The sequence below is a fragment of the Hemicordylus capensis genome, chromosome 2 (assembly GCF_027244095.1).
Source record: "Hemicordylus capensis ecotype Gifberg chromosome 2, rHemCap1.1.pri, whole genome shotgun sequence".
Taxonomy (NCBI): domain Eukaryota; kingdom Metazoa; phylum Chordata; class Lepidosauria; order Squamata; family Cordylidae; genus Hemicordylus; species Hemicordylus capensis.
Window position 1 is genome coordinate 64578305 of NC_069658.1, and position 23439 is coordinate 64601743.

Below are 23439 nucleotides of genomic sequence, written 5' to 3' on the forward strand. Positions count from 1 at the left end.
CTAGTTGGAAGAAAGGCGCCCTCCAGCAGAATGACCAGAGCCTGCATGGGCTTTATGTGCTCTATGGCATTTGGCATGGTCTTAACATGCCTTCAGGAGACGGACCAGGGCTTGCAGGAGATGTCACTGATCCTGTGAAACGTGCTTCTCATCCTCAAGCATTTCAATGCCCTCTCCTAGAAAATCACCACCGCAGGGAAGGCTTGGTGAGTCTCTTGTGGATGGAGAAACAAGGCTACATTTTTCTGTTTGTTCCTCTTCAGCTCCAGATGCTGACCAACTTCCTGTCATTCTTTTGCAGAATACTGAGAGTCATTTGAACGAAATATGCCTTCAGTGAGAATGGCCATGACTTCCAGGAGCTGCAGGTGCTCTAGGGCTTTTGGCTTCACCTCATTCTTTCCAGCCACCTTGCATAGAAGATTCCACCAAATACAGAATTTGGTAAGTCTCTTGGAAATGGCGGAACAAGTCAAGCCACTCAATGTTTTTCTCTTTACCCTCCATAGCACTGAATGTTTGTGAGCTTTCTCTCCTTCCTCCTGTAGCGTTCCAAGGGCCAGATGGAAGAAAGACATTCTGAAGAAGAATGAACATGGCTAGTTGGTAGAAAGGCACCCTTCGGCAGAATGAGCATAGACTGAATGTGCTTTATGTGCTCTAGGGCCTTTTGCATGGTCTTCAGATGCCTTGAGGAGAACGACCACGGCCTGCAGGAGGTGTCACTGCTCCTGTGAACCGTGCTTCTCATCCTCAAGCATTTCAGCTACCTCTCCCAGGAAATCACTACCCCAGGCAAAGGTTGGTGAGTCTCTTGTGGATGGAGAAACTAGTCATCCACGCTACGTTTTTCTGTTTGTTCCTTTTCGGCTCCAGATGCTGAACAGCTACCTCTCTCTTCTTTTGCAGAATTCCGAGAGTCATTTGAAAGAAAAATGCCTTGAGGGAGAATGACCATGGTCTGCAGGGCCTGTAGGTGTTCTACGTCCTGCAGCTCAGTCACAGTCTTTTAGTTCTCTTCTTTAAGAAGACCCCACCCAAGGCAGATGTTGGTAGGTGTCTGGGCAATGGAGAAACAAGTCAGGCCACTCAAGGTTTTCTCTATACCCTCCATAGCACCGAATTTTTGTCAGCTTTCCGTCTTTCCTCCTGTAGAGTTCCAAGGGCCAGATGGAAGAAAGACACTCTGAAGAAGAATGACCATGGCTAGTTGGAAGAAAGGCACCCTCCAGCAGAATGACCATAGCCTGCATGGGCTTTATGTGCTCTAGGGCCTTTTGCATCGTCTTCAGATGCCTTCAGGAGAACGACCACGGCCTGCAGGAGGTGTCACTGCTCCTGTGAAACGTGCTTCTCATCCTCAAGCATTTCAACGCCCTCTCCTAGAAAATCACCACCGCAGGGAAGGCTTGGTGAGTCTCTTGTGGATGGAGAAACAAGGCTACATTTTTCTGTTTGTTCCTCTTCAGCTCCAGATGCTGACCAACTTCCTGTCATTCTTTTGCAGAATACTGAGAGTCATTTGAACGAAATATGCCTTCAGTGAGAATGGCCATGACTTCCAGGAGCTGCAGGCGCTCTAGGGCTTTTGGCTTCACCTCATTCTTTCCAGCCACCTTGCATAGAAGATTCCACCAAATACAGAATTTGGTAAGTCTCTTGGAAATGGCGGAACAAGTCAAGCCACTCAATGTTTTTCTCTTTACCCTCCATAGCACTGAATGTTTGTGAGCTTTCTCTCCTTCCTCCTGTAGCGTTCCAAGGGCCAGATGGAAGAAAGACATTCTGAAGAAGAATGAACATGGCTAGTTGGTAGAAAGGCACCCTTCGGCAGAATGAGCATAGACTGAATGGGCTTTATGTGCTCTAGGGCCTTTTGCATGGTCTTCAGATGCCTTGAGGAGAACGACCACGGCCTGCAGGAGGTGTCACTGCTCCTGTGAACCGTGCTTCTCATCCTCAAGCATTTCAGCTACCTCTCCCAGGAAATCACTACCCCAGGCAAAGGTTGGTGAGTCTCTTGTGGATGGAGAAACTAGTCATCCACGCTACGTTTTTCTGTTTGTTCCTTTTCGGCTCCAGATGCTGAACAGCTACCTCTCTCTTCTTTTGCAGAATTCCGAGAGTCATTTGAAAGAAAAATGCCTTGAGGGAGAATGACCATGGTCTGCAGGGCCTGTAGGTGTTCTACGTCCTGCAGCTCAGTCACAGTCTTTTAGTTCTCTTCTTTAAGAAGACCCCACCCAAGGCAGATGTTGGTAGGTGTCTGGGCAATGGAGAAACAAGTCAGGCCACTCAAGGTTTTCTCTATACCCTCCATAGCACCGAATTTTTGTCAGCTTTCCGTCTTTCCTCCTGTAGAGTTCCAAGGGCCAGATGGAAGAAAGACACTCTGAGGAAGAATGACCATGGCTAGTTGGAAGAAAGGCGCCCTCCAGCAGAATGACCAGAGCCTGCATGGGCTTTATGTGCTCTATGGCATTTGGCATGGTCTTAACATGCCTTCAGGAGACGGACCAGGGCTTGCAGGAGATGTCACTGATCCTGTGAAACGTGCTTCTCATCCTCAAGCATTTCAACGCCCTCTCCTAGAAAATCACCACCGCAGGGAAGGCTTGGTGAGTCTCTTGTGGATGGAGAAACAAGGCTACATTATTCTGTTTGTTCCTCTTCAGCTCCAGATGCTGACCAACTTCCTGTCATTCTTTTGCAGAATACTGAGAGTCATTTGAACGAAATATGCCTTCAGTGAGAATGGCCATGACTTCCAGGAGCTGCAGGCGCCCTAGGGCTTTTGGCTTCACCTCATTCTTTCCAGCCACCGTGCATAGAAGATTCCACCAAATACAGAATTTGGTAAGTCTCTTGGAAATGGCGGAACAAGTCAAGCCACTCAATGTTTTTCTCTTTACCCTCCATAGCACTGAATGTTTGTGAGCTTTCTCTCCTTCCTCCTGTAGCGTTCCAAGGGCCAGATGGAAGAAAGACATTCTGAAGAAGAATGAACATGGCTAGTTGGTAGAAAGGCACCCTTCGGCAGAATGAGCATAGACTGAATGGGCTTTATGTGCTCTAGGGCCTTTTGCATGGTCTTCAGATGCCTTGAGGAGAACGACCACGGCCTGCAGGAGGTGTCACTGCTCCTGTGAACCGTGCTTCTCATCCTCAAGCATTTCAGCTACCTCTCCCAGGAAATCACTACCCCAGGCAAAGGTTGGTGAGTCTCTTGTGGATGGAGAAACTAGTCATCCACGCTACGTTTTTCTGTTTGTTCCTTTTCGGCTCCAGATGCTGAACAGCTACCTCTCTCTTCTTTTGCAGAATTCCGAGAGTCATTTGAAAGAAAAATGCCTTGAGGGAGAATGACCATGGTCTGCAGGGCCTGTAGGTGTTCTACGTCCTGCAGCTCAGTCACAGTCTTTTAGTTCTCTTCTTTAAGAAGACCCCACCCAAGGCAGATGTTGGTAGGTGTCTGGGCAATGGAGAAACAAGTCAGGCCACTCAAGGTTTTCTCTATACCCTCCATAGCACCGAATTTTTGTCAGCTTTCCGTCTTTCCTCCTGTAGAGTTCCAAGGGCCAGATGGAAGAAAGACACTCTGAGGAAGAATGACCATGGCTAGTTGGAAGAAAGGCGCCCTCCAGCAGAATGACCAGAGCCTGCATGGGCTTTATGTGCTCTATGGCATTTGGCATGGTCTTAACATGCCTTCAGGAGACGGACCAGGGCTTGCAGGAGATGTCACTGATCCTGTGAAACGTGCTTCTCATCCTCAAGCATTTCAACGCCCTCTCCTAGAAAATCACCACCGCAGGGAAGGCTTGGTGAGTCTCTTGTGGATGGAGAAACAAGGCTACATTTTTCTGTTTGTTCCTCTTCAGCTCCAGATGCTGACCAACTTCCTGTCATTCTTTTGCAGAATACTGAGAGTCATTTGAACGAAATATGCCTTCAGTGAGAATGGCCATGACTTCCAGGAGCTGCAGGCGCCCTAGGGCTTTTGGCTTCACCTCATTCTTTCCAGCCACCGTGCATAGAAGATTCCACCAAATACAGAATTTGGTAAGTCTCTTGGAAATGGCGGAACAAGTCAAGCCACTCAATGTTTTTCTCTTTACTCTCCATAGCACTGAATGTTTGTGAGCTTTCTCTCCTTCCTCCTGTAGCGTTCCAAGGGCCAGATGGAAGAAAGACATTCTGAAGAAGAATGAACATGGCTAGTTGGTAGAAAGGCACCCTTCGGCAGAATGAGCATAGACTGAATGGGCTTTATGTGCTCTAGGGCCTTTTGCATGGTCTTCAGATGCCTTGAGGAGAACGACCACGGCCTGCAGGAGGTGTCACTGCTCCTGTGAACCGTGCTTCTCATCCTCAAGCATTTCAGCTACCTCTCCCAGGAAATCACTACCCCAGGCAAAGGTTGGTGAGTCTCTTGTGGATGGAGAAACTAGTCATCCACGCTACGTTTTTCTGTTTGTTCCTTTTCGGCTCCAGATGCTGAACAGCTACCTCTCTCTTCTTTTGCAGAATTCCGAGAGTCATTTGAAAGAAAAATGCCTTGAGGGAGAATGACCATGGTCTGCAGGGCCTGTAGGTGTTCTACGTCCTGCAGCTCAGTCACAGTCTTTTAGTTCTCTTCTTTAAGAAGACCCCACCCAAGGCAGATGTTGGTAGGTGTCTGGGCAATGGAGAAACAAGTCAGGCCACTCAAGGTTTTCTCTATACCCTCCATAGCACCGAATTTTTGTCAGCTTTCCGTCTTTCCTCCTGTAGAGTTCCAAGGGCCAGATGGAAGAAAGACACTCTGAGGAAGAATGACCATGGCTAGTTGGAAGAAAGGCGCCCTCCAGCAGAATGACCAGAGCCTGCATGGGCTTTATGTGCTCTATGGCATTTGGCATGGTCTTAACATGCCTTCAGGAGACGGGCCAGGGCTTGCAGGAGATGTCACTGATCCTGTGAAACGTGCTTCTCATCCTCAAGCATTTCAACGCCCTCTCCTAGAAAATCACCACCGCAGGGAAGGCTTGGTGAGTCTCTTGTGGATGGAGAAACAAGGCTACATTTTTCTGTTTGTTCCTCTTCAGCTCCAGATGCTGACCAACTTCCTGTCATTCTTTTGCAGAATACTGAGAGTCATTTGAACGAAATATGCCTTCAGTGAGAATGGCCATGACTTCCAGGAGCTGCAGGCGCCCTAGGGCTTTTGGCTTCACCTCATTCTTTCCAGCCACCTTGCATAGAAGATTCCACCAAATACAGAATTTGGTAAGTCTCTTGGAAATGGCGGAACAAGTCAAGCCACTCAATGTTTTTCTCTTTACCCTCCATAGCACTGAATGTTTGTGAGCTTTCTCTCCTTCCTCCTGTAGCGTTCCAAGGGCCAGATGGAAGAAAGACATTCTGAAGAAGAATGAACATGGCTAGTTGGTAGAAAGGCACCCTTCGGCAGAATGAGCATAGACTGAATGTGCTTTATGTGCTCTAGGGCCTTTTGCATGGTCTTCAGATGCCTTGAGGAGAACGACCACGGCCTGCAGGAGGTGTCACTGCTCCTGTGAACCGTGCTTCTCATCCTCAAGCATTTCAGCTACCTCTCCCAGGAAATCACTACCCCAGGCAAAGGTTGGTGAGTCTCTTGTGGATGGAGAAACTAGTCATCCACGCTACGTTTTTCTGTTTGTTCCTTTTCGGCTCCAGATGCTGAACAGCTACCTCTCTCTTCTTTTGCAGAATTCCGAGAGTCATTTGAAAGAAAAATGCCTTGAGGGAGAATGACCATGGTCTGCAGGGCCTGTAGGTGTTCTACGTCCTGCAGCTCAGTCACAGTCTTTTAGTTCTCTTCTTTAAGAAGACCCCACCCAAGGCAGATGTTGGTAGGTGTCTGGGCAATGGAGAAACAAGTCAGGCCACTCAAGGTTTTCTCTATACCCTCCATAGCACCGAATTTTTGTCAGCTTTCCGTCTTTCCTCCTGTAGAGTTCCAAGGGCCAGATGGAAGAAAGACACTCTGAGGAAGAATGACCATGGCTAGTTGGAAGAAAGGCGCCCTCCAGCAGAATGACCAGAGCCTGCATGGGCTTTATGTGCTCTATGGCATTTGGCATGGTCTTAACATGCCTTCAGGAGACGGACCAGGGCTTGCAGGAGATGTCACTGATCCTGTGAAACGTGCTTCTCATCCTCAAGCATTTCAATGCCCTCTCCTAGAAAATCACCACCGCAGGGAAGGCTTGGTGAGTCTCTTGTGGATGGAGAAACAAGGCTACATTTTTCTGTTTGTTCCTCTTCAGCTCCAGATGCTGACCAACTTCCTGTCATTCTTTTGCAGAATACTGAGAGTCATTTGAACGAAATATGCCTTCAGTGAGAATGGCCATGACTTCCAGGAGCTGCAGGTGCTCTAGGGCTTTTGGCTTCACCTCATTCTTTCCAGCCACCTTGCATAGAAGATTCCACCAAATACAGAATTTGGTAAGTCTCTTGGAAATGGCGGAACAAGTCAAGCCACTCAATGTTTTTCTCTTTACCCTCCATAGCACTGAATGTTTGTGAGCTTTCTCTCCTTCCTCCTGTAGCGTTCCAAGGGCCAGATGGAAGAAAGACATTCTGAAGAAGAATGAACATGGCTAGTTGGTAGAAAGGCACCCTTCGGCAGAATGAGCATAGACTGAATGGGCTTTATGTGCTCTAGGGCCTTTTGCATGGTCTTCAGATGCCTTGAGGAGAACGACCACGGCCTGCAGGAGGTGTCACTGCTCCTGTGAACCGTGCTTCTCATCCTCAAGCATTTCAACGCCCTCTCCTAGAAAATCACCACCGCAGGGAAGGCTTGGTGAGTCTCTTGTGGATGGAGAAACAAGGCTACATTTTTCTGTTTGTTCCTCTTCAGCTCCAGATGCTGACCAACTTCCTGTCATTCTTTTGCAGAATACTGAGAGTCATTTGAACGAAATATGCCTTCAGTGAGAATGGCCATGACTTCCAGGAGCTGCAGGCGCCCTAGGGCTTTTGGCTTCACCTCATTCTTTCCAGCCACCTTGCATAGAAGATTCCACCAAATACAGAATTTGGTAAGTCTCTTGGAAATGGCGGAACAAGTCAAGCCACTCAATGTTTTTCTCTTTACCCTCCATAGCACTGAATGTTTGTGAGCTTTCTCTCCTTCCTCCTGTAGCGTTCCAAGGGCCAGATGGAAGAAAGACATTCTGAAGAAGAATGAACATGGCTAGTTGGTAGAAAGGCACCCTTCGGCAGAATGAGCATAGACTGAATGGGCTTTATGTGCTCTAGGGCCTTTTGCATGGTCTTCAGATGCCTTGAGGAGAACGACCACGGCCTGCAGGAGGTGTCACTGCTCCTGTGAACCGTGCTTCTCATCCTCAAGCATTTCAGCTACCTCTCCCAGGAAATCACTACCCCAGGCAAAGGTTGGTGAGTCTCTTGTGGATGGAGAAACTAGTCATCCACGCTACGTTTTTCTGTTTGTTCCTTTTCGGCTCCAGATGCTGAACAGCTACCTCTCTCTTCTTTTGCAGAATTCCGAGAGTCATTTGAAAGAAAAATGCCTTGAGGGAGAATGACCATGGTCTGCAGGGCCTGTAGGTGTTCTACGTCCTGCAGCTCAGTCACAGTCTTTTAGTTCTCTTCTTTAAGAAGACCCCACCCAAGGCAGATGTTGGTAGGTGTCTGGGCAATGGAGAAACAAGTCAGGCCACTCAAGGTTTTCTCTATACCCTCCATAGCACCGAATTTTTGTCAGCTTTCCGTCTTTCCTCCTGTAGAGTTCCAAGGGCCAGATGGAAGAAAGACACTCTGAGGAAGAATGACCATGGCTAGTTGGAAGAAAGGCGCCCTCCAGCAGAATGACCAGAGCCTGCATGGGCTTTATGTGCTCTATGGCATTTGGCATGGTCTTAACATGCCTTCAGGAGACGGACCAGGGCTTGCAGGAGATGTCACTGATCCTGTGAAACGTGCTTCTCATCCTCAAGCATTTCAACGCCCTCTCCTAGAAAATCACCACCGCAGGGAAGGCTTGGTGAGTCTCTTGTGGATGGAGAAACAAGGCTACATTTTTCTGTTTGTTCCTCTTCAGCTCCAGATGCTGACCAACTTCCTGTCATTCTTTTGCAGAATACTGAGAGTCATTTGAACGAAATATGCCTTCAGTGAGAATGGCCATGACTTCCAGGAGCTGCAGGTGCTCTAGGGCTTTTGGCTTCACCTCATTCTTTCCAGCCACCTTGCATAGAAGATTCCACCAAATACAGAATTTGGTAAGTCTCTTGGAAATGGCGGAACAAGTCAAGCCACTCAATGTTTTTCTCTTTACCCTCCATAGCACTGAATGTTTGTGAGCTTTCTCTCCTTCCTCCTGTAGCGTTCCAAGGGCCAGATGGAAGAAAGACATTCTGAAGAAGAATGAACATGGCTAGTTGGTAGAAAGGCACCCTTCGGCAGAATGAGCATAGACTGAATGGGCTTTATGTGCTCTAGGGCCTTTTGCATGGTCTTCAAATGCCTTGAGGAGAACGACCACGGCCTGCAGGAGGTGTCACTGCTCCTGTGAACCGTGCTTCTCATCCTCAAGCATTTCAGCTACCTCTCCCAGGAAATCACTACCCCAGGCAAAGGTTGGTGAGTCTCTTGTGGATGGAGAAACTAGTCATCCACGCTACGTTTTTCTGTTTGTTCCTTTTCGGCTCCAGATGCTGAACAGCTACCTCTCTCTTCTTTTGCAGAATTCCGAGAGTCATTTGAAAGAAAAATGCCTTGAGGGAGAATGACCATGGTCTGCAGGGCCTGTAGGTGTTCTACGTCCTGCAGCTCAGTCACAGTCTTTTAGTTCTCTTCTTTAAGAAGACCCCACCCAAGGCAGATGTTGGTAGGTGTCTGGGCAATGGAGAAACAAGTCAGGCCACTCAAGGTTTTCTCTATACCCTCCATAGCACCGAATTTTTGTCAGCTTTCCGTCTTTCCTCCTGTAGAGTTCCAAGGGCCAGATGGAAGAAAGACACTCTGAGGAAGAATGACCATGGCTAGTTGGAAGAAAGGCGCCCTCCAGCAGAATGACCATAGCCTGCATGGGCTTTATGTGCTCTAGGGCCTTTTGCATGGTCTTCAGATGCCTTCAGGAGAACGACCACGGCCTGCAGGAGGTGTCACTGCTCCTGTGAAACGTGCTTCTCATCCTCAAGCATTTCAACGCCCTCTCCTACAAAATCACCACCGCAGGGAAGGCTTGGTGAGTCTCTTGTGGATGGAGAAACAAGGCTACATTTTTCTGTTTGTTCCTCTTCAGCTCCAGATGCTGACCAACTTCCTGTCATTCTTTTGCAGAATACTGAGAGTCATTTGAACGAAATATGCCTTCAGTGAGAATGGCCATGACTTCCAGGAGCTGCAGGTGCTCTAGGGCTTTTGGCTTCACCTCATTCTTTCCAGCCACCTTGCATAGAAGATTCCACCAAATACAGAATTTGGTAAGTCTCTTGGAAATGGCGGAACAAGTCAAGCCACTCAATGTTTTTCTCTTTACCCTCCATAGCACTGAATGTTTGTGAGCTTTCTCTCCTTCCTCCTGTAGCGTTCCAAGGGCCAGATGGAAGAAAGACATTCTGAAGAAGAATGAACATGGCTAGTTGGTAGAAAGGCACCCTTCGGCAGAATGAGCATAGACTGAATGGGCTTTATGTGCTCTAGGGCCTTTTGCATGGTCTTCAGATGCCTTCAGGAGAACGACCACGGCCTGCAGGAGGTGTCACTGCTCCTGTGAAACGTGCTTCTCATCCTCAAGCATTTCAACGCCCTCTCCTAGAAAATCACCACCGCAGGGAAGGCTTGGTGAGTCTCTTGTGGATGGAGAAACAAGGCTACATTTTTCTGTTTGTTCCTCTTCAGCTCCAGATGCTGACCAACTTCCTGTCATTCTTTTGCAGAATACTGAGAGTCATTTGAACGAAATATGCCTTCAGTGAGAATGGCCATGACTTCCAGGAGCTGCAGGCGCCCTAGGGCTTTTGGCTTCACCTCATTCTTTCCAGCCACCTTGCATAGAAGATTCCACCAAATACAGAATTTGGTAAGTCTCTTGGAAATGGCGGAACAAGTCAAGCCACTCAATGTTTTTCTCTTTACCCTCCATAGCACTGAATGTTTGTGAGCTTTCTCTCCTTCCTCCTGTAGCGTTCCAAGGGCCAGATGGAAGAAAGACATTCTGAAGAAGAATGAACATGGCTAGTTGGTAGAAAGGCACCCTTCGGCAGAATGAGCATAGACTGAATGGGCTTTATGTGCTCTAGGGCCTTTTGCATGGTCTTCAAATGCCTTGAGGAGAACGACCACGGCCTGCAGGAGGTGTCACTGCTCCTGTGAACCGTGCTTCTCATCCTCAAGCATTTCAGCTACCTCTCCCAGGAAATCACTACCCCAGGCAAAGGTTGGTGAGTCTCTTGTGGATGGAGAAACTAGTCATCCACGCTACGTTTTTCTGTTTGTTCCTTTTCGGCTCCAGATGCTGAACAGCTACCTCTCTCTTCTTTTGCAGAATTCCGAGAGTCATTTGAAAGAAAAATGCCTTGAGGGAGAATGACCATGGTCTGCAGGGCCTGTAGGTGTTCTACGTCCTGCAGCTCAGTCACAGTCTTTTAGTTCTCTTCTTTAAGAAGACCCCACCCAAGGCAGATGTTGGTAGGTGTCTGGGCAATGGAGAAACAAGTCAGGCCACTCAAGGTTTTCTCTATACCCTCCATAGCACCGAATTTTTGTCAGCTTTCCGTCTTTCCTCCTGTAGAGTTCCAAGGGCCAGATGGAAGAAAGACACTCTGAAGAAGAATGACCATGGCTAGTTGGAAGAAAGGCGCCCTCCAGCAGAATGACCATAGCCTGCATGGGCTTTATGTGCTCTAGGGCCTTTTGCATGGTCTTCAGATGCCTTCAGGAGAACGACCACGGCCTGCAGGAGGTGTCACTGCTCCTGTGAAACGTGCTTCTCATCCTCAAGCATTTCAACGCCCTCTCCTAGAAAATCACCACCGCAGGGAAGGCTTGGTGAGTCTCTTGTGGATGGAGAAACAAGGCTACATTTTTCTGTTTGTTCCTCTTCAGCTCCAGATGCTGACCAACTTCCTGTCATTCTTTTGCAGAATACTGAGAGTCATTTGAACGAAATATGCCTTCAGTGAGAATGGCCATGACTTCCAGGAGCTGCAGGCGCTCTAGGGCTTTTGGCTTCACCTCATTCTTTCCAGCCACCTTGCATAGAAGATTCCACCAAATACAGAATTTGGTAAGTCTCTTGGAAATGGCGGAACAAGTCAAGCCACTCAATGTTTTTCTCTTTACCCTCCATAGCACTGAATGTTTGTGAGCTTTCTCTCCTTCCTCCTGTAGCGTTCCAAGGGCCAGATGGAAGAAAGACATTCTGAAGAAGAATGAACATGGCTAGTTGGTAGAAAGGCACCCTTCGGCAGAATGAGCATAGACTGAATGGGCTTTATGTGCTCTAGGGCCTTTTGCATGGTCTTCAGATGCCTTGAGGAGAACGACCACGGCCTGCAGGAGGTGTCACTGCTCCTGTGAACCGTGCTTCTCATCCTCAAGCATTTCAGCTACCTCTCCCAGGAAATCACTACCCCAGGCAAAGGTTGGTGAGTCTCTTGTGGATGGAGAAACTAGTCATCCACGCTACGTTTTTCTGTTTGTTCCTTTTCGGCTCCAGATGCTGAACAGCTACCTCTCTCTTCTTTTGCAGAATTCCGAGAGTCATTTGAAAGAAAAATGCCTTGAGGGAGAATGACCATGGTCTGCAGGGCCTGTAGGTGTTCTACGTCCTGCAGCTCAGTCACAGTCTTTTAGTTCTCTTCTTTAAGAAGACCCCACCCAAGGCAGATGTTGGTAGGTGTCTGGGCAATGGAGAAACAAGTCAGGCCACTCAAGGTTTTCTCTATACCCTCCATAGCACCGAATTTTTGTCAGCTTTCCGTCTTTCCTCCTGTAGAGTTCCAAGGGCCAGATGGAAGAAAGACACTCTGAAGAAGAATGACCATGGCTAGTTGGAAGAAAGGCGCCCTCCAGCAGAATGACCATAGCCTGCATGGGCTTTATGTGCTCTAGGGCCTTTTGCATGGTCTTCTGATGCCTTCAGGAGAACGACCACGGCCTGCAGGAGGTGTCACTGCTCCTGTGAAACGTGCTTCTCATCCTCAAGCATTTCAACGCCCTCTCCTAGAAAATCACCACCGCAGGGAAGGCTTGGTGAGTCTCTTGTGGATGGAGAAACAAGGCTACATTTTTCTGTTTGTTCCTCTTCAGCTCCAGATGCTGACCAACTTCCTGTCATTCTTTTGCAGAATACTGAGAGTCATTTGAACGAAATATGCCTTCAGTGAGAATGGCCATGACTTCCAGGAGCTGCAGGCGCCCTAGGGCTTTTGGCTTCACCTCATTCTTTCCAGCCACCTTGCATAGAAGATTCCACCAAATACAGAATTTGGTAAGTCTCTTGGAAATGGCGGAACAAGTCAAGCCACTCAATGTTTTTCTCTTTACCCTCCATAGCACTGAATGTTTGTGAGCTTTCTCTCCTTCCTCCTGTAGCGTTCCAAGGGCCAGATGGAAGAAAGACATTCTGAAGAAGAATGAACATGGCTAGTTGGTAGAAAGGCACCCTTCGGCAGAATGAGCATAGACTGAATGGGCTTTATGTGCTCTAGGGCCTTTTGCATGGTCTTCAGATGCCTTGAGGAGAACGACCACGGCCTGCAGGAGGTGTCACTGCTCCTGTGAACCGTGCTTCTCATCCTCAAGCATTTCAGCTACCTCTCCCAGGAAATCACTACCCCAGGCAAAGGTTGGTGAGTCTCTTGTGGATGGAGAAACTAGTCATCCACGCTACGTTTTTCTGTTTGTTCCTTTTCGGCTCCAGATGCTGAACAGCTACCTCTCTCTTCTTTTGCAGAATTCCGAGAGTCATTTGAAAGAAAAATGCCTTGAGGGAGAATGACCATGGTCTGCAGGGCCTGTAGGTGTTCTACGTCCTGCAGCTCAGTCACAGTCTTTTAGTTCTCTTCTTTAAGAAGACCCCACCCAAGGCAGATGTTGGTAGGTGTCTGGGCAATGGAGAAACAAGTCAGGCCACTCAAGGTTTTCTCTATACCCTCCATAGCACCGAATTTTTGTCAGCTTTCCGTCTTTCCTCCTGTAGAGTTCCAAGGGCCAGATGGAAGAAAGACACTCTGAAGAAGAATGACCATGGCTAGTTGGAAGAAAGGCGCCCTCCAGCAGAATGACCATAGCCTGCATGGGCTTTATGTGCTCTAGGGCCTTTTGCATGGTCTTCTGATGCCTTCAGGAGAACGACCACGGCCTGCAGGAGGTGTCACTGCTCCTGTGAAACGTGCTTCTCATCCTCAAGCATTTCAACGCCCTCTCCTAGAAAATCACCACCGCAGGGAAGGCTTGGTGAGTCTCTTGTGGATGGAGAAACAAGGCTACATTTTTCTGTTTGTTCCTCTTCAGCTCCAGATGCTGACCAACTTCCTGTCATTCTTTTGCAGAATACTGAGAGTCATTTGAACGAAATATGCCTTCAGTGAGAATGGCCATGACTTCCAGGAGCTGCAGGCGCCCTAGGGCTTTTGGCTTCACCTCATTCTTTCCAGCCACCTTGCATAGAAGATTCCACCAAATACAGAATTTGGTAAGTCTCTTGGAAATGGCGGAACAAGTCAAGCCACTCAATGTTTTTCTCTTTACCCTCCATAGCACTGAATGTTTGTGAGCTTTCTCTCCTTCCTCCTGTAGCGTTCCAAGGGCCAGATGGAAGAAAGACATTCTGAAGAAGAATGAACATGGCTAGTTGGTAGAAAGGCACCCTTCGGCAGAATGAGCATAGACTGAATGGGCTTTATGTGGTCTAGGGCCTTTTGCATGGTCTTCAAATGCCTTGAGGAGAACGACCACGGCCTGCAGGAGGTGTCACTGCTCCTGTGAACCGTGCTTCTCATCCTCAAGCATTTCAGCTACCTCTCCCAGGAAATCACTACCCCAGGCAAAGGTTGGTGAGTCTCTTGTGGATGGAGAAACTAGTCATCCACGCTACGTTTTTCTGTTTGTTCCTTTTCGGCTCCAGATGCTGAACAGCTACCTCTCTCTTCTTTTGCAGAATTCCGAGAGTCATTTGAAAGAAAAATGCCTTGAGGGAGAATGACCATGGTCTGCAGGGCCTGTAGGTGTTCTACGTCCTGCAGCTCAGTCACAGTCTTTTAGTTCTCTTCTTTAAGAAGACCCCACCCAAGGCAGATGTTGGTAGGTGTCTGGGCAATGGAGAAACAAGTCAGGCCACTCAAGGTTTTCTCTATACCCTCCATAGCACCGAATTTTTGTCAGCTTTCCGTCTTTCCTCCTGTAGAGTTCCAAGGGCCAGATGGAAGAAAGACACTCTGAGGAAGAATGACCATGGCTAGTTGGAAGAAAGGCGCCCTCCAGCAGAATGACCATAGCCTGCATGGGCTTTATGTGCTCTAGGGCCTTTTGCATGGTCTTCAGATGCCTTCAGGAGAACGACCACGGCCTGCAGGAGGTGTCACTGCTCCTGTGAAACGTGCTTCTCATCCTCAAGCATTTCAACGCCCTCTCCTAGAAAATCACCACCGCAGGGAAGGCTTGGTGAGTCTCTTGTGGATGGAGAAACAAGGCTACATTTTTCTGTTTGTTCCTCTTCAGCTCCAGATGCTGACCAACTTCCTGTCATTCTTTTGCAGAATACTGAGAGTCATTTGAACGAAATATGCCTTCAGTGAGAATGGCCATGACTTCCAGGAGCTGCAGGCGCTCTAGGGCTTTTGGCTTCACCTCATTCTTTCCAGCCACCTTGCATAGAAGATTCCACCAAATACAGAATTTGGTAAGTCTCTTGGAAATGGCGGAACAAGTCAAGCCACTCAATGTTTTTCTCTTTACCCTCCATAGCACTGAATGTTTGTGAGCTTTCTCTCCTTCCTCCTGTAGCGTTCCAAGGGCCAGATGGAAGAAAGACATTCTGAAGAAGAATGAACATGGCTAGTTGGTAGAAAGGCACCCTTCGGCAGAATGAGCATAGACTGAATGGGCTTTATGTGCTCTAGGGCCTTTTGCATGGTCTTCAGATGCCTTGAGGAGAACGACCACGGCCTGCAGGAGGTGTCACTGCTCCTGTGAACCGTGCTTCTCATCCTCAAGCATTTCAGCTACCTCTCCCAGGAAATCACTACCCCAGGCAAAGGTTGGTGAGTCTCTTGTGGATGGAGAAACTAGTCATCCACGCTACGTTTTTCTGTTTGTTCCTTTTCGGCTCCAGATGCTGAACAGCTACCTCTCTCTTCTTTTGCAGAATTCCGAGAGTCATTTGAAAGAAAAATGCCTTGAGGGAGAATGACCATGGTCTGCAGGGCCTGTAGGTGTTCTACGTCCTGCAGCTCAGTCACAGTCTTTTAGTTCTCTTCTTTAAGAAGACCCCACCCAAGGCAGATGTTGGTAGGTGTCTGGGCAATGGAGAAACAAGTCAGGCCACTCAAGGTTTTCTCTATACCCTCCATAGCACCGAATTTTTGTCAGCTTTCTGTCTTTCCTCCTGTAGAGTTCCAAGGGCCAGATGGAAGAAAGACACTCTGAAGAAGAATGACCATGGCTAGTTGGAAGAAAGGCGCCCTCCAGCAGAATGACCATAGCCTGCATGGGCTTTATGTGCTCTAGGGCCTTTTGCATGGTCTTCTGATGCCTTCAGGAGAACGACCACGGCCTGCAGGAGGTGTCACTGCTCCTGTGAAACGTGCTTCTCATCCTCAAGCATTTCAACGCCCTCTCCTAGAAAATCACCACCGCAGGGAAGGCTTGGTGAGTCTCTTGTGGATGGAGAAACAAGGCTACATTTTTCTGTTTGTTCCTCTTCAGCTCCAGATGCTGACCAACTTCCTGTCATTCTTTTGCAGAATACTGAGAGTCATTTGAACAAAATATGCCTTCAGTGAGAATGGCCATGACTTCCAGGAGCTGCAGGCGCCCTAGGGCTTTTGGCTTCACCTCATTCTTTCCAGCCACCTTGCATAGAAGATTCCACCAAATACAGAATTTGGTAAGTCTCTTGGAAATGGCGGAACAAGTCAAGCCACTCAATGTTTTTCTCTTTACCCTCCATAGCACTGAATGTTTGTGAGCTTTCTCTCCTTCCTCCTGTAGCATTCCAAGGGCCAGATGGAAGAAAGACATTCTGAAGAAGAATGAACATGGCTAGTTGGTAGAAAGGCACCCTTCGGCAGAATGAGCATAGACTGAATGGGCTTTATGTGCTCTAGGGCCTTTTGCATGGTCTTCAGATGCCTTGAGGAGAACGACCACGGCCTGCAGGAGGTGTCACTGCTCCTGTGAACCGTGCTTCTCATCCTCAAGCATTTCAGCTACCTCTCCCAGGAAATCACTACCCCAGGCAAAGGTTGGTGAGTCTCTTGTGGATGGAGAAACTAGTCATGCACGCTACGTTTTTCTGTTTGTTCCTTTTCGGCTCCAGATGCTGAACAGCTACCTCTCTCTTCTTTTGCAGAATTCCGAGAGTCATTTGAAAGAAAAATGCCTTGAGGGAGAATGACCATGGTCTGCAGGGCCTGTAGGTGTTCTACGTCCTGCAGCTCAGTCACAGTCTTTTAGTTCTCTTCTTTAAGAAGACCCCACCCAAGGCAGATGTTGGTAGGTGTCTGGGCAATGGAGAAACAAGTCAGGCCACTCAAGGTTTTCTCTATACCCTCCATAGCACCGAATTTTTGTCAGCTTTCCGTCTTTCCTCCTGTAGAGTTCCAAGGGCCAGATGGAAGAAAGACACTCTGAAGAAGAATGACCATGGCTAGTTGGAAGAAAGGCGCCCTCCAGCAGAATGACCATAGCCTGCATGGGCTTTATGTGCTCTAGGGCCTTTTGCATGGTCTTCTGATGCCTTCAGGAGAACGACCACGGCCTGCAGGAGGTGTCACTGCTCCTGTGAAACGTGCTTCTCATCCTCAAGCATTTCAACGCCCTCTCCTAGAAAATCACCACCGCAGGGAAGGCTTGGTGAGTCTCTTGTGGATGGAGAAACAAGGCTACATTTTTCTGTTTGTTCCTCTTCAGCTCCAGATGCTGACCAACTTCCTGTCATTCTTTTGCAGAATACTGAGAGTCATTTGAACGAAATATGCCTTCAGTGAGAAGAAAGAAAGGCACCCTTCGGCAGAATTAACATAGCATGCATGGGCTTTATGTGCTCTAGTGCCTTTTGCATGGTCCTGTGATTACTTGAGGAGAACGACTAGGGCCTGCAGGAGGTGTAACTGCTCCTGTGAAATGTGCTTCTCATCCTCAAGCATTTCAGCTCCCTCTCCCAGGAATTCACTGCCCCTGGCAAAGGTTGGTGAATCTCTTGTGGATGGAGAAACAACTCATGCACTCTACATTTGTCTGTTAGTTCCTCCTCAGCTCCAGATGCTGACCAGCTACCTCTCTCTTCTTTTGCATAATTCCGAGAGTCATTTGAAAGAAAAACCACTTGAGGGTGAATGACCATGGTCTGCAAGGGCTGTAGGTGCTCTATTCCTGCAGCTCAGTCATAGCCTCTTAGTTCTCTCCCTTAAGAAGCCCCCACCCAAGGCAGAAGTTGGTAGGTGTCTGTTGAATGGATAAAAAACTCAGTCCACTCTGTATGTTCATTCCCCCCCTCCGCCCGCCCCTGCACCAGATGTTGGCCAGCTTTTTCTCTTTGGTTTTGCAGAGTTCTGAGGGACAGATGGAAGGAAGACACTTTGAAATGGAGGAACTAGTCAACCTACTCAAGGTTCCTTTCTCTGTTGCTGCGGCCAGTGACATCTCTTGGGTTATCCTCTCTCAAGAGCTCCAGCAGGACAGAAAGTAAACAGTTAAAATACTAAGCTACTCCCACTAAAGCCTGAGGGGGATAACCCCGCCCCAGTTCTTTCTGTCCTGAGGAAGCTCCAAGGCAGCGTTTTTCTAGCTCTCTCTATTTTCTACTAATATTACTTCTCTAATTGACTTCCTAACTACAGTATTCCCTTCTCCAAATCCTTTTTTCTGTCCCTGATCCTTATTACTTGCTATTACCAGAAAAGAATAGAAAGAAAAACAACCTTCTTTCATCTGTTTCTCTCCCCCCCCCCTTCTCTCCTCTTTCCTCTCCGTTGCTTGGAGCCAGGCAGAGAGGTACAGAGCATTTTCTCCAACAAGGGGAAGAGATCGAGTGTTTTCAGCCTGGGAGACTTCAGGGCTGTTTCTAGGCCCCATTGATGCTGGCTGCTGCAAGCTCTGCATAGCAAAGCCACTTTTCCCACCTCCCAAAAACCGCCCGAAAAATTTGCCAGCAGTGAGTTGACAGTCCATGATCAGCCATCTCTCATCTATGGGCCATGTAGTCCCCCCTGGAAGGGCTTAATTTTTCCACATCGGTGACAGCCGCTCTCGAGCCGTCCATCCTGATCATCGAAGGGGCCGCGTCGAGTCTCCTGCCCTCAGCCCACAAGACTCGCACTACCGTGGCCTGGCGCACCACGCTGCTGCAGGCAGCTTCAAGTGGCTGTGAAGAGCGCTTTCAGAGGCTCCCTATTGCCAACACCCCACCAACCTCGGAAGAGATTAGGCAGATTGGCGAGCTGTCTAGCAACCTGACCGGCAGGGCAGCGAGGTCATCACAGTCATCTTCTGTTCCTAAGATGGCGACGGTTGCGAAGAAGCCCTCCATTTTACCTAAAGGAGTGGGTAATGTAAAAGGGAGACAGTCTCTAAAAGGGCAGGAAAAGACTAAGAATGTGATTATGGTGTTTGACCAGCGGGGGAGTCTGCTGCAGAAACTGGGCCTAAAGAATCCAGTTCTAACCCTGCTGTTTTACCTGTGCTGCCACCTGAGTGGCAAGCATGGTTTCGCAATGCAATCATTGACACCATCTACCAGGTTAGACCCCCTAAGAGGAGTAAGAGAGCCAAAAGGGGAGAAGGCATAGGTCACCCAGTGTGAGCTCCTCATCTAGCGAGTCTGTCAGTCCTTCTCCCAAGAAGGCCAAAAGCAAGCGTAAGCATAGTGAGCCGGGCATGGGACCATTCCTCTGATGCTTCCGATCAGACTCTGGGGGCCCTAGGGGTTTACTTGCACCTCGGAAAAATGTCATTGCAAACTCAGAGAGGCCTAATCTGCTTTCTGACCCTGAAGACCCAGTTAATTCAGGGGGAGGTTTTGATCCGGACCCAGAGACTCCTTTAGACAAAGATGACAGAGAATGGTCTGGAGGGGAGGACACTGATGATGCCTGGGTGTCACAGTGCCTCTTTGTTGCAGAGGACTTCAGCCCACTGATGTCCAGAATTATTAATACAATTGGACTGAAATCAGAGGCTGGGCAGAGTTCTGACTCTTCCACCAAAGGGGACTTGGTCTTTCCTAGAGCATGCCCCAAGGACATGCTGATGCCCATGCCAGAGTTGTTTGTGGATGTAGTCAAACAGGAATGGTTGACACCAGCTTCCAGCCGCAAGGCTACGTCCACGGTTAACAAATTTTATTCTTTTCAGCAAACCACTACAGATAGGTTGAGGACACCAAATGTGGATGCCCAGATTTTGCAATTGGTGTCAGATTCCCTGGTATCTCGAGAGGGTGAGGTTTCTCTAAAAGACATGGCTGACAAGAAGGCCAAGCTGTCATTTAATCGTGTCATGAGAATGCGTCCCTGGTGATCCGTGCAACAGCGGCAGCATCCATGGCAGCCCGTGCCTCCTTATTATGAGTGGTCAATCTTCTGAGTGATCCTCCAGGGGACCCAGTTAAGATGAAGCAGCAACTATTAAAGGTCCAGAAAGCGCAGGCCTTTATGGCTGATGCCACTCTTGATACAATTAGATTCTCAGCGCAAGTGGCGGCTTCATCAATTGTTGGCAGACGCCACTTGTGACTCAAATTGGACAGTTGATTCTACCTCTAGGCTTAACCTCGCCACCGTCCCTTATGATGGCAAGAAGCCTTTTGGTGACTCTGCCCTACAAGACATTCTTGTAGAGTCGTCTGACAAGTGAAAGACGATGCCTTCAACCAATAAAAAGACTTATAAACAGCCTTTCAAAAGGCCCTTTCCAATACAATTGGCCCTTTCATAGCTTCCGGCCCTTCCAGGGCTGGGACAGAGATACAAAATTCCAGATTCCAAGAGGGGATCTTGGAATCGTCAGAGAGCACCCTTTAGAGGGCTCGGTACCTACAAACAGCGAGCTACTCAGTCAAAGCAGCAAAAGCCACAACAATGATTTGAAGCATGTCAGGCTTGGAGGGCGTTTGTCTCACCTTGCCACAGCCTGGGAAGATTCAGCCTCAGACAACTGGGTTCTGCAGCTGATCCATCATGGCTACAGGTTAGAGTTTCACTCCTCTTCCCCCCTGCCGCTTTATCCCCTCTCCAAGGTCAAAAGCATTCGCCAATGGTCCAGGCGATCCAACACCTCCTGGACATCGGGGCAGTGGACCAGTGCCTCTGGCACAGGAAGGAGAGGGAGTTTAAAAAAACCCAACAACAAACAAACAAAAAACACTACCTCTATCCTGTTTACCGTCCCAAAGAGGGACGGCTCAAGGAGAGCTGTTTTAGACTTAAAATTTCTGAACAGATGAGTCTGCAGAACTCATTTCCAGATGGAAACTCTAAGAGCAGTTTCAGAGGCACTCTTTCATCTGGATGTGCTGGCATCCATAGATTTAAGGGAGGCCTACCTGCATCTTCCTATACACCCAGAAAGCAGGCAGTACCTTCGGTTTAAATATGCTGGAAGACATTTTCAATACAGCAGCCCCTCGCGTCTTCACAAAGTTGTTGGCACCGCTGGTGGCGCAACTCCATCAGAAAGGGATTCGTCTGTTTGCATATATAGATAATTTGTTGCTGCAAGCGAGATCTCTCCCAGAGGCAGAACAGGACTTGACCCTTACTATTTGCAACACTCGAGAACCATGGTTTCATCATAAATGGAGAAAAGAGTCAATTGACACCATGCCACAGGCTGCGCCATTTGGGGGTAATCATAGTTACCTTAGTGGACCGCCTCTTGCTTCCACCGGAGTCCAAGAGTTCCTCTGGCTTCCTTATCAAGACTGCTGAGCTTGATGGTGGCCACACTGGACTCAGTTCCATGGGCTTGACTTCATCTGCGTGACCACCAGTGGGTTCTCCTACCCTACCAGAAGGCAATCGCAAGGAGGCGTAGACTGCTTCTGAAGTTGCCACCAGACCTGCGTCATTCTCTCTGCTGGTGGATCGACTCCAACAATCTGAATTGGGGAAAGACCTTCTTAGCCCCACAGAGGTTCATCATAACAACAGATGCAAGCGACAGGAGCTGGGGAGCCCACTGCCTCAACCAGTCGGTGCAGGGGCTATGGAACAAGGAGGAGCATTCTCACAACATAAATTGGAGGGAACTCCACACAATTCGCCTAGCACTACTAGCATTCCAGGAGATCATCCGAGCCCCAATGTATTAGTAAAGACCAACAAAACGACGACAAAGGTGTATGTAAACAAGCAATGGGGGACCAGATCCAGGTCACTTCACCAGGAGGCTGTCCTGGGCAGAGCACAACCTTTCTTCCTAGATGGCACACCACATCAAGGGAGAGCTGAACCTGGTTGCAGACTGGTTAAGCTGGGCTGACATCCAACTGGGGGAGTGGGCTCTAAATCCATCAATTTCCACCCAGATAACAGAGAAGATGGGCATGCCCAAGGTAGACCTCTTCATAACTCCGAAGAATGCGCAATTACCAGCGTTTATGACTAGATTTCCATGCAGGGAGGTGATGGCAGTGGATGCCCTATCCAGTCCATGGCCAGACACTCTCCTTTATGCATATCCTCCAACACCTCTGTTGGCCAGAGTCCTGCAATGAGTGCGTCTTCTTCAAGCAAGAGTTCTCTTAGTGGCACCATTCTGGCCCAGGAGACCCTGGTTTTCAGAGTTCCTCCATCTGGCGGTGGAGCCACCTTGGGAGTTGCCTCAGGCCCCAGACCTGCTCCATCAGGGTCCAGTTTTACACCCGGATCCATGTTGGTTTCGGCTCACCGTTTGGAAACTGAGCGGCGGATCCTGAGCCAACATGGCTACTCGGAGGGAGTTCTCAGCACTATGCTGGCGTCGCGAAGTCCATGGACAGAGAGAATTTATCAATATACATGGCGAGCACTCCTTCGCTGGATGTCACGCAACTCCATTCCGAAGGGCATGGCTAAGTTATGTCATCTCCTGCTCTTCTTACAAGAAAGGTTTGAGAAGGGACTATGTCCAAATACCCTGAAATGGCAGGCGTCATTGTTGGTGGAGTTGCTCTCAGCAGAAAAGGACAAGACATCTCAGTCACATCCTCACCTGCGTAGGTTCTTACGAGGCGCCTCGCTGATGTCACCTCCAACAGTGCACAGGTTCCCCTCTTGGGAACTACATACTGTCCTCAAGGCATTGAAAGCTCACCCTTTTGAACCTTTGGCAGCTATTCTGATCAGGGTCTTATCGTTTAAATTGGCCGTTTTGGTGGCCATCACTTTTGCAAGGCTCATCTTGGAGCTGCAGACACTGTCTGTAAAACAAGTCATATTGTATATTTCAGAAAGAGGCCGTCAGGTTCATTCTGGACCCCTTCATGAGGCCAAAGGTGGCGTCCCCCTTCCACCCATCGCAAGATGTGTTCCTACTTTCATTCTGCCCCAAACCCGTCCATGCTATGGAGCGGAAATGGCATAAGTTGGACATTAAGCGGTGTCTTAAGGTCTATAGTAGACGCTCAGCCTCATTCAGATTGTCAGACGCTCTGGTTGTATTGCTCAACCCATGTTCCATGGGGGTCCCAGTATCATCGGACACTATTGCAATGTGGATTATAGCATGTATATCGATGGCCTACGAGGTTCAGAAGTTGAGGCCGCCAACGCATTTCTCTGCACATTCTACTAGAGCAGCAGCAATTTCAGTGGCGTTTTCCACTAATGCACCGGTTGAAGAGATCTGCAAGGTGACCACCTGGGCGTCGCCTTCCACTTTCACCAAACATTACAAGATTGATGATTTTGCATCTGCCCGGGCAACCTTTGGCAGACGAGTCTTGCATCAAGTTGTTCCTCACTAGTAGACCAGAGTGCTCCCACCCGAGTTGGACAGCTGTGGTATGTCCCATGAGATGTCCCTGGCCTCAGCAACCGAGAACGGAGCATTGGTTTCACTTACCGTGAAGGCTTCTTCTGGTTGCTGGGGCCAGGGACATCTAGGCCCGCCCAGTTGTGGTTTTGCGCTCTGGTCTACTTCTTTTGAAATGGTCTAGACTGACATATAGTTCTACAGTTGGTTGCTACACTCTGTTATTCTGGAATGTTTAAACCTGTTTATTCTGACCTG